The following is a 10048-nucleotide window of genomic DNA, read 5'->3' as shown; positions in this document are numbered from 1 at the left end:
TAGATAGATAGATAGATAGATAGATAGATAGATAGATAGATAGATAGATAGATAGATAGATATCGTGAGCTGCTTTGGGTCCGAACGTGGGAGAAAGTCAGGATAAAAATAAGTAAATAAGTAAGTAAGGATGGTCATGATGTTCTGCTCTGAGTGCTGGACTAGGCGGCTAGGAGACCAGGAGACTAGGGTTTATATCTTTGCTCAGTGGGTGTCTTGGGCAAATCACATTCTCTCAGCCTCAGAGGAAGGCAATGGCAAACCCCCTCTAAATAATAAGCCTTGTCTAAAAAGATCCTAGGAGAGAGTCTGCAGAAATAGGGGTTGACTTGTAGGTACATAAGCAACAACAATTTAGAATTCTTTGGTCAGAGACCTCTAGAGGAACACTTAACTTTGGGGGAAATTTGACAGTCCCTGCCCTATAGCTCTCTTACAACTTGCCTTCAGCATATATTCCTTGACCCTTCTTCATATTCACAGCAAGTACATCCAACTCTGATCATAAGTGGAATCGGCTCAAGACCTTTCTAAAATGTGGAGATAAGTGCCCTTGGCTGTGATTATTTGTTTGTTTTTCCAGGTTCTTTCTTCCACCGTACAGTTTCTCTTTTGTCTAGTTTTTCAGCAGTAAGCTTTCAGCAGGGATCTGTTTTATTCCTTCGTGTAACACACCATGTACATTGATGGGGCTATATAAATAATTAATAGCAATAATAATCACATGAATCTGGGGCATCAGTGTGATATCTCATTAAGGAAGGTGACTTACTGATGCAGTAACAGAGGAGCACTTATAACATCTTGTGGTGTAGAGCTTTTATATACAACAAAAGCTGTAATTTGCTGTTGCTTTTTCTTTCTTTCTTTCTTTAAATAATAACTTCACCATTCACTTGCCAGTTGAATTCAGAATTATATCAGTTACTCTTGCAACTCTTTGGGGAAAGATTGGCTTTACTTGTGAAATCTGAATAGGCTTTTATCTCTGTGTCACTCTGATGCCAGCAAAGAATTTAAGAACAGTCCACTTCCTGAATTTTCAGTTCACTGAGCTTTAGATTGATAGGTTTCTATAATTTAAAACCAACCACATTTTCACCATTGGAGGGAAACATACTGAAGAAACTAGATGGTGGCTTGATTCAATCTATTGCATATACATAAGCAAGCATGGCAGCTAGATCAGTAGGGCCAAGCATGATGTTGCATTTGTACACTATCAAATAGTCACACAGGGCGACGACAATAAATAAACAGATGTTTTGCTCAGAGTCTCTTAGTTGTGTAGACTTTTTGGAAATGATCATGATGTTTATATTTCTTCAGAAACAGCAAGAACTAATCATGTTGCCAGGATTCACGCATGTTTAAAGCAGACATAGTCTTAATTTGCTTCAAACCTGTGAGCACAAGTAGTGGCCAATAGTTTCCATGTCAAGAGTGCATTGAATCTGCTTTGGATTTTATTCCAGACTTTAAAATAACCATGCAAGGTGCTGAACCTTCCCTGTCAGAGTGTTGTGAATCTACTGTAGGGATGATTTGAGATACAAAGGGTGCTATCATATGTGCTGAAATTTATCCCTCAAATAGATTCAGAATCTTGGTTAGCTCCTATAAAGCTTTACCACAGATCTTAAAGAATCTACCAAAGCACTGAACCTACTTTGTGGATAGATTTCAGCATTTAAGATAGTGCCTTTCATGTCTGGAACAAAATGTAGAGCAGATTAGCTCTTCTCCTTGACTCTGAGAGAGTTCTCCAGTTGACACCCCGAGCCTTCTCTGCTCAGTCACAGCAGGAAGGCTGTTCTACAACAGGTTTTTTGTACACCCCACATTCCAAAACTTCCTTCACCATCAATATGGCCACCTACTCACTCTGGCCTTAGGCAACATCCTTCCTCCTCCTTTTGTCCCTCAATGACTATAGTTAAAACTGAACTTGTCACCTCATCACCATACTCACAAATTTTGTATTTCTATGGTTATTCATACAGTCTGATTATAAAGATCTTTGCTAGGCACCAGTTGACTCCATGCTCTGGGGAAGTAGTTCTAGTCTACAAAAGCTTATCCTCCAACTTCTTTCACACAGTTAGTCTCAAAGATGCTGCAAGATCCCTTTGCATACTGATATTCTGGGCTAACAAGGCTATGTCTCAGAATTCTGCTCCAATGCAGAATTCAGACACTCCCTTGAAGGAAGTAACAGCAGCCTCACTATGTGTTCACTGCGGTGTTTGTGTTCAAAGGTTCATACAAGCCCTTTCTAGGATGTATTTCCCTCTGCATACTCATCAAATGGAAAAGTGATTGGTCCATATGCAGAGGTTACATCCTTAATGCTTTTAAAGTTCTGTGTACATATAGCCAATATGTACTTGCACATGTAAACACACATAGAGATTCTCATTTAGCGAACATGTATAAGAAGTTAGCCTGTGGATAGGAGTTTGTGAGAATGAAGGTCTACATGACATAGAGAAAGCAGAACAATAACTGGGTGACTAACAAATACTTGTAGTTTCCTGTTTACTTCAATGGAAAGACAGTTCCTACAAAATCAGTAGAAAAACCAATTTATACAAAACATTCCAATTCACTTTTGAACATCTGATGATCTCCAAAAAGAGTATCTTGTAACTGAAGCTCCCTCTCTTCATGTGTATCTCAGTGTGCTCTCTGATTTCAGCTGAGAATGGAAAGGAACAATTTGTGAGATAGCTGAAGATAATAAGCTAGAGAAGGGTTGAGAAACCTTTCTTTATGAAATTCCATTGATTCACAGTAAAAGTCATTCACAGTCCGGATGAATCTAGGGGGGTTGAAAATAGCAGACCCAACAATTCACTGGCATATTGAATTTGGCCAGTGCTAAATTCTTTTCCTCATAAGTGCTTTGTAGATAAGGGGAATGAAGTGGATGTAGTGTCTCTTGATTTCTTTAACGCTTTAGACAAAGGCGTTGTCTGCATGAGTCAAAAGGCCCATGTTCCCCCCAGCCTTATGTCATCTTGTTTGGACAGCACAGGCCAAAACTCCAGAGACAGGATTGGGTCTGATCCTGCCAGACCAGACCCAGACCCAGTGAATCTTGCCCAATCCCAGGGCAAAAGGGCCATAACATGGGTCAAGCTGACCTGCAATTTGCTGTGGAGTTTCTTGGAAACTCCATGACAAACTCTAGTTGTCCTGAAGGCACTATCATCAGTGCTGCATGTAAGCAGATCCCATGTTGCTGCCTGGATGTAATTACATGTAATTACAGCCAGGTGCCCCATTTCCATATCAGATGAGGCGATGGGGGGTCTATTTGCATATGATGGAAGAAAGGGCCTGCAGAAGTACCAGATCTGTGGCACGGGAACAGGTAGGAGTATGCACACCTGCCCTTCCTTGCATCCAACCTGGGGGCCAATTTGTATTGAACCCTGGGCCAGGAAAGCATAGGCTGGCCTGTGCTTTTCTTACCCATCTCTTCAGCCCCCTAGAGTCCCATGACATGCTTTCAAACAAGGTGGCAAAATGTGAGCTAAGCAATGCTACTGTTAAATAGATTTGTAACTGATTAACAGACTGAATCTGAAGAGTGCTCACCAATACTTGCAGTAAAAAAAGTGACAAATAAGGTACCACATGTTTCTGTCCTGAGCCCAAATGTTGTTCACTGTCTTTATAAATGACTGCATTTATTCTTTTACCTTGTTAAATTGTTTAGCATATTTTAGCCTGTTTAAGTTACTTTTATTGTTTTAAATGGGTTCTAAATTGTTTAAATAATTTTTACTACTTTGCCATCCTGAAATCCCATGATAGAGGATGGGATATAAACAAAACCAACTATTTTGGTCCAATTGCTCTTGGTATACTGTATCCCTTATTGGGCATCACAACTTAAGACATGGATATGACAAACTGGAATAGGCCCAGAGGATGACAAAGATAGAAAAGAGCCTTAGAAACCAAGCCCTGTGAGAAACAACTGACGAACTGGTTATGTTTATCCTGGGACCTGAATGCATGAGTTAAGAGGCCTTTGTGTGTCCCTGCCCCTGCCTCAACCTTGCATCATCCTATACAGATGATGCAGGCCAATAGCACTGGGCCAGGATCAGCCAGTCCAGACACCAGTCCAGTGATTCTGGACTGAACCCAGACCAAAAGCCATTTAATACAGTCTAAAAAGACCAGCTGTTTGTGTATGTGGGGTGTTCCTGAAAACTCTGCTGTGACAGCTGGCTGACTGCATTGTCCCATGTAGCTCTTATCTGACCCCACTGTTGGGTCCAGTTGGGTCCTTCAGACCTATCAAGCCCTGTAATGGGGCACCTGGGCACATGGATGTAGGCAGGTATCCCTTTTCTGCCTTTACAGGCCAGGGCAGGAGCCTTCAGAGCAGATGCAATGGCAGCAGCAGGCATGGGGCATCTGGTGGTGGAGGAGGATCTATGGTGTGGTGGCAGGCAGGCTTATAAAAACATGTCCATTGCTCTGCTGGCTCAGGGATGGAACTGGGTTCAACTGTAGGTAGGATAAAATGGAGTTGGCTCATGGTACTCTACCTATCTGTATTGGCCCCTGGAAAAGATAAAATAGGACTCAAGACTAATGGGTTGAAAAAGGATGGTAAGAACTATTTGGAAGTGGAGTTGAAGGTTTCAGAGGGTGCTGGACTCTGAAAAGTTGATTCAGCTCTGGATTCCTGTCCTGGCATGGAGATGGACTAGTTGCCCCTTGATTTCATTATTTCTTTTATTCTTATATCATCTTGCAAAGAAAACTTGAAAATCTTGCAAAGCAAACTACCAACAAGTGGACAATGAAGCTGGATTTTTGATGACAAACCTCAGCAAAACCCAAAAAAACATTTGAGAACTCATCCTTCTTTAGATCAGTGCAAGAGTCTTTATCTCATAATCATGGGAATTTATTCCCCTTGTAACTTTATTTTGTCAGTTGATCCCAAGCATTCTAAATTATTAAACATATATCTTTCCTCGTAAATATTAACCATAATAATTTGGGTAAACAGTATTAGTGGTGGACCCTGCTTTGAGTTGCAATATATCTGCTTTTGTGATTAAATCATTTTTCAAGAGGACATGGATAGTACTTTGAATATGATTTTAGAAAGGTGTTGGACATCCCGTTATCTCTAGGAGTTTACACTGGGGCTAATTTCGGCATTAAAGAGAGATTAAAGTGCATTTAGAGCATCCCGCAAATAAAGCGAAAATGCCAAGTAATTGCGTGAATGATTATCACACACAATTGCACAAATAAAGTGATATTGGAAATGCATTGTCGCTGAAATCCCGAAAGTAAAAAGATGTGTGCTAATGCATCTTTGTGACCACTTTAATGGCCAGTTTTGTGCAATGTTGTGTAAAATCGTTTAGCATAATTATGCATTTTTTCTGGGATATTCATGGGATAAATTCCCAAACTCCTTCATGTGATACACTGTTGAGAAAAGAAATGTGGACAATCTGTTTTATCTAATGCATATAAGCTATTACCAAATCAAGAAAAAGGCTATGAAAGGTCCAAATGTTCTTTAATAATTTGTGTTACAAATAGACCGTAATCTCCCCAATTAAGCTTCTGGCAGTTGGCAAGGTTTTGAACAGCTGGCAGGCTGTCTTTCGAATAAAGGTCAAAAAAGACAGCATTTAAATTAATCAATAAATATATCAGCTGAAAGAGGGGTGGTGGTCATCACTGCACTGGAGTCCGAAGGACAATGTCTATTTTTCTCTTTCTTTGGCTGGAGGAGACAAGGGACTAAGATCATAGTTAAGAGTACTGATTTTAGTCTTATAAATTCAAATGAAAATAATTACAGGGAGCAATTATTGATGCCTGCTCTTAAATGGGTTTTAGGATTCTTTTTCTCCTTGTTGGTCTTGACAACTGTAGCCCTAAATATCTTTGAGTCAGAGTACCTAAAAGAGCTTATATCCTATATACATCATCTTCACCTTGTCATCTTCAGAGACCTTCCTCCACATCTTTCCCCTTGTAGTTATGTGGGTGGCTGCAAGCGAGAGGGCCTTTTCAGTTGTGATGCCTCATTTATGGAATGCCTTCCCCAAGCGGACCTGCTTAGCACCTACACTTTTATGCCTTCAAGCAAAGGCATTTCTCTTCTCCCTGGCATTTTAGATATTTTAATATTTTTAGTCTCTCAAATATATATTGTATAATTAATTTTGATGCTGGCTTTATTTTTATTTTTTAGTGTGTCACCTGCCCTGAGAACAAATAAATACATTTCATCTTTAGCCCATGTATAAACAAAGTAGACATAATGTCTAAGTGTCTTTATGTGTATTTCACAGGGTTTTTGTGATGTATGAGCAATGACCCAGAAGGTATCAACAAATCTCACCCATTTCCTTCTCATTTATGCCAACCGATGTAAATATTTTGTTTCCTCCTTCCATTTAATTCCTTTCAGAATTCAAATAAGAATATTACAAAGAGATGTAGGACTAAAGCTGAGATCATTGCAGCTTTTACTACAGGATTTGTTTGTTCTTTGGGGAGACTATGATTATATAATTTTATCTGTGAAGCACAGAATAAATCAAGTCAGGTTCCCCTGGAAGGGGGGGGGGAGCCACACTGGCAACCCTTTCTTAACTGTCACATACAATCCCTTGCTCCTTCCTACACTTTAAGAATTAAAGCCCACATTAAGAAACCACAACTCCTGCCTATCATTGGGGGGGGGGGGGTGCATTGCATTTTCATGGGTTGGAAAATGAGAGGGAGGAAATGCAAAAGAATGTAATTGGAAAAGAATGGACCAAGATCCACATTGCCAAAAGGTCAGAGGATGGACTGAACTGCCTAGTTCACTGGTCCTCCGGGGATTTTGGAATTCACCTGCCAGAAGCCTGGGCTATCTTGGTAAACACCCTTTTAAGCTCATTGGGTGGGCACAAGTGCCAGGGCCTCCTTGGTGACTGCTCCCAGGCTTTAGTACTCTCTCCCTAGAGAGGTCAGTATGACACATCCCTGCTTTCCATTTTTTGTGTGCGCCATTAGGCTTTTTCACACTAAGGTGGGTTGGGCTTTTAAAATTTGTGTTGTTTAGATTTTAAGATCTGCATATAGGTTTTGCAAATATATTTTACTATTTTAACGTTTAATGTTTTTAACTTTAAAAATTGTTTAATTATTATTTTTAAAATGTTATATTTAAACTTTTAAAATGTCTTTGTATTCTTTTTTTAATGTGTATTGTTTTAAAGTTACTGTTAGTCAACTTGAATCGCTATATTGAGAGAAAGGCAGGATATAAATAATGAATAGGAATTCTGTGAGCTGAAGTCCAAAGCACCTGGAAGACCAAAGCTTGGAAACCATTGGCCTAAACCTTGAAACTGTGAACTAGAACTTACATAACACTCCTTACTAATTCTTGACTTGTAATTTGATGGTTCAAGTGTCTGCTATTGGTCTACTCAGAAGTAAGTCCCACTGTAGTCAGTGGAGCTCTTTTAAGGTAAACAGACAGAGCTGATATAGATTTACTGTGCAGCTCCTTTTAATTGCACACATATGTATAAGCTTTTCCCCCATTTCAAGGACTGAATAAAACTGATTTATGGAGCTACAAATGTGTATTTTCTTGTGTATTAGTCTTCAGATTTTTTTTTGGGAAAAAATTAACATTTGAAATATAAGGACATCTCAGAGTGAAAGGAGAGTCATCACATTATCCTCTAGTAGTCAGCTTTCTCCTTTTCTCTGACATCACATCAATTGACATTCAGGATGTTTTTATACTGCCATTAAGAGTGTCTAATAAGGAAAAGAAATACTTTCCTTCCATTTATGTGTTGTCATTGTTATTTCTTTACTTTCAAATGCTATTTAATTAAAAGAGAGAAAGAGAAAGAGAGAGAGAGAGACTTGCTAAATTACTAAGTGGAAAAAGCAATACAAGGGAAAGGAGATATTTTTTCTTCAGTAAGAAAATGTCCTGATTTTGAAAATTAAACATTTCGGCAACATCATTTCCTTTATTACATAGCAGGTACTAAAGCTGTTTGTTGAATGTTATTTGAAATGACAGTTTAGCTTATTATTTTATCCAATTCTGTGATAGATAAAATATTTCTCCCTCTGAATCATTTAAAACGCAACTTGATTCCCATGCAACCTACCCACAGATTCAATAACAAACATGAATGAATATTTGCTGCTGTTGCATGGATTCTTTTTTGTCTTCTAAATCACAGAATGGATTAGGAATTAAACTAGAAATGAGATGAAAAAGTGCCTCAGAGCTGTAATCAAACATCCATTCCAACAGCTGAAACATGTTATTACATCTTTCAGCTGATTTACAGAACCCGAAGAGATTTCATAATCATCTTCCATATTAAAACAAGGGGAACAGAGGCACATTTCAATAACAATGGCTGTTGTTTAGAGAGTGACAATCATGTCCAGGAGGGTTCTATACGTCAGACAACATGGAAAGGGTTGTATGATGCCTGTTATTTTTCATTGTTTCCCAGTGAATTGTGCAAATGGATGTTAAGTGATGACAACAACTAGTTCAAAAGTTAAATATAATATCCAGAGGCTTTGTCAATTCCAGGTCAGGGAACAGGGTGGGAAGTTATAGGAGAGTGACTGTTCAAAATCTGAAACTTAAATATATCTGTAGCCCTGACAAAGTCCTTCTCTCCAAAGAAAGTAGGAAATATTCCACAGCAATATCTTGGTTAAAAGATGGCAGCAGAAATTAAACTATACAGCCTCATTTATATTTTCTGTTAAAAGAATAAGGATCTCATCTGGAGCTCATAAAAGCATGGATTGTGGCAAAGAGATGGGCAGCAATGGGATTTATTATGAGCAAATCTTGCTTCACTCTGTGTTATTTTCAAACATATAGTTTATTTTTTTCCCCTGGTGTCTGTCACAAATCCTAAAATACCATTACAGAGTTAGCAGATGGTTCCCAAGTATTCATACCTGATAAAGCCTCCTGGGTGATCAAGCACTGAAAAATCAATATATTTTTTCAACTTTCAATGGCTAGCTATTCAGTTTCATTACATCTCGCTATTCCTCCATGGCTACTGTGATATGGACACTTACTTCACCATTGCATTAAGCTCTAATCTCCAGACCCGCTGATACAGGCAGTTAATGAATAGCTATTGTACCACCACTGTATGCTTCGCAGTTCTTCTGATCTCAGTAGGATGTTTCAAGTACTGTGATCTTGTGTTCAGTAACACCCCACGCCCTGTTTCTTTCCTCCCATTTATTTCACTCATATCTCTCTACTCCTGCTGGTTTCATCATTAAAAAGAAGAGAGAATGTCTGTAATTAATCTTTAAAATAAATAGCCAGAATGGGTCCCATGAGTGAGAGAAACAGTAAATGAACAAAAAGGCCAAGGTGTCATCAAAAGCTAACAGTGTTGCTGCACTGATGTGCCCTAATCCACTGAGGATAGCATGGTCCAGTTGTGGTCTTCTGAAGCAGTCCTAATTCCACAGGATTTTTGCCCTATGTGCTCTTTCCATGGCAGATCCACAAAGGTCCCTGAGGATGCATCTACACTGTGGATATAATGCAGTTTGACACCATTTTAACTGCCATGGCTCCAACATATGGAATCATGGGATTTGTAGTTTTGTGAGGCATCAACACTCTCTGGTAGAGAAGGCTAAAGATAAAACTATAAATCCCAGGATTCCATAGGATGGCACTACTTAAAGTGGTGTTAATTTGCATTATTCTATAGTCTAGATGCACCATGAGTCCCATTTCAGCAGGATAGCCACTGAGTTGTTAATAATAATAATAATAATAAATTTTATTTTTACCCCGCCTTTCCAAAAAGATGATCAAGGCGGCTTACAAAGGATAAAAGCAGTACAATACAAAATAAAACAATTACAGTATAAAAGTTAAAACATTACTACGTAAAATGGGAACAGGAGTCAGAAAAAAATTACACATGTCCAGGGTAATAACAATCAAATCATAATAATCCGGGGTCAAAAA

General features: G+C 38.8%; 1 long non-coding RNA gene across 1 annotated transcript in view; it reads left to right on the top strand.

Annotated features, from left to right (window-relative positions):
• Window positions 1-1325, top strand: part of LOC121933332 — a 23456-nt gene extending 22131 nt beyond the window's left edge. The window contains exon 3 of the long non-coding RNA XR_006104518.1: window positions 484-1325. This is a non-coding gene — a long non-coding RNA (uncharacterized LOC121933332). The remainder of the gene's footprint in view (window positions 1-483) is intronic.
• Window positions 1326-10048: the final 8723 nt, after the last annotated feature.

This window comes from Sceloporus undulatus, chromosome 1 (assembly GCF_019175285.1).
Source record: "Sceloporus undulatus isolate JIND9_A2432 ecotype Alabama chromosome 1, SceUnd_v1.1, whole genome shotgun sequence".
NCBI classification, from domain to species: Eukaryota; Metazoa; Chordata; class Lepidosauria; order Squamata; family Phrynosomatidae; genus Sceloporus; species Sceloporus undulatus.
This window is presented reverse-complemented; position numbering and strand designations above follow the sequence as displayed.